The sequence below is a fragment of the Elephantulus edwardii genome, unplaced genomic scaffold, assembly GCF_000299155.1.
Source record: "Elephantulus edwardii isolate Elephantulus edwardi_28Jun2011 unplaced genomic scaffold, EleEdw1.0 scaffold00140, whole genome shotgun sequence".
In the NCBI taxonomy this organism is placed as follows: Eukaryota; Metazoa; Chordata; class Mammalia; order Macroscelidea; family Macroscelididae; genus Elephantulus; species Elephantulus edwardii.
The window spans coordinates 8,485,428-8,486,982 of NW_006399890.1; the positions used below are offsets into that span (position 1 = coordinate 8,485,428).

The 1,555-nt window shown below is 42.2% G+C and overlaps 1 protein-coding gene across 2 annotated transcripts in view; it reads right to left on the reverse strand.

The window, feature by feature from the left end:
• The window catches only part of FRMD6 (FERM domain containing 6), a 55,954-nt gene that overhangs the window by 7,248 nt on the left and 47,151 nt on the right, over positions 1–1,555 (reverse strand). The gene's annotated exons all lie outside the window — the stretch shown is intronic.

Genomic DNA, 1,555 nt, shown 5'->3' on the forward strand with positions numbered 1-1,555 from the left:
ACGACCTGGTCAACTGACTGGAAGAGATTGATATTTGTTCCCATTCCAAAGAAAGGTGACCTGATAGAGTGCGGAAATTATTATTATTGATATGACATGCAAGCAAGATTCTGTGAAAATTATCCAAAAATGACTGGAGCAACATGTCAAGAGAGAACTGCCACATGTGCAGGCTGGGTTTAGAAGAGGCTGTGGTACTAGGAAAATTATAGCTAACGTTAGATGGACCTTGGTAGAGTATCAGAGGAATGTCTATCTGTGCTTCATTGACTATGCAAAGGCTTATAACTCTGTGGATCATAACAAGATGTGGCTAACCTTGAGAAAAATGGGAATCCCAGAATATTTGATTGTGCTTATGTGAAAACTATATTTGAACCAAGAGGTAGTCGTCAGAACAGAGCAGGGAGACATTTCATGGTTCAACATCAGGAAGGGCATTCACCAGGGATGTATTCTGTCTCCATACCTTTTCAATCTATATTCAGAACAGATCATCCTGGACTCTGGGCTGTACGAGGAGGAATGCGGCATCAGGATTGGAGGAAGACTCATCAACAACCTGCTTTATGCAGATGACACAACCCTGCTTGCTAAAACTGAGGAGGACCTAAAGAGCTTGCTGCAGAAGGTCAGGGACTGCAGCGTTATATATGGATTGAAGCTCAACATCAAGAAAACAAAGATTCTCACCACTGAGCCAATTGGCAGCATCAGTATGGATGGTGAAGAGATTGAGATAGTTAACAGTTTTAGGTTATTTGGTTCCACAATCAACACTCTTGGTACCAGCAACCAGGAAATCAAGAGATGAAATGCATTGGGACAGTCAGCTGTCAGGGACCTCTCCAGAGTACTGAAGAGCAATGACATCAGGCTGGAGACTAAGGTGCACCTGATCCAGGCAATAGTCTTCACAATTGCGTGCTATGCTTCGGAGAGCTGGACAATGACTAGGAATGATAGAAAGAGAATTGATGCCTTCGAGCTGCGGTGGTGAAGAGTATTGGATATACTAAGGACTTCTAGGAGAACAAATAGGTTTGGCCTGGAGAAGGTGAAATCAGGTTGCTCCTTAGAGGCAAGGATTCTGAAGCTTTGTCTGACATACTTTGGGCATGTTGCAAGGAGGGACTATTCCTTGGAGAGGGACATAATGTTTGGGAGAAGGGAGAGACAGTGCAAGAGAGGAAGACTCTCGATGAGATGGATCGATTTAGTGATAGATGGGAGAAGGTGTGTCAGAGACAGTGAAGTTGGCACAGGATAGAGCAGAGTTAAGGGCTCTTGTACATAGGGTTGCTATAAGTCACAACCAACGCAACAGCACATAACAACAACAAAAATTACTTAATTTTTTATTTAGCTTTCTGACTTTGTGCTTGTGCCTTCAATAGTTTCACAATGACTTCCTGCTCAATAAGCAGAATTGGGTCCTTTGTAAAAAAAGACGAAACAAGGATGTGCTCTTTGATCACTGCTATTCAATATTATATTGAAAGTATTTGCTAGGTCAATAAGACAAGAGAATGAAACAAGAGGCATTTAGATTGAC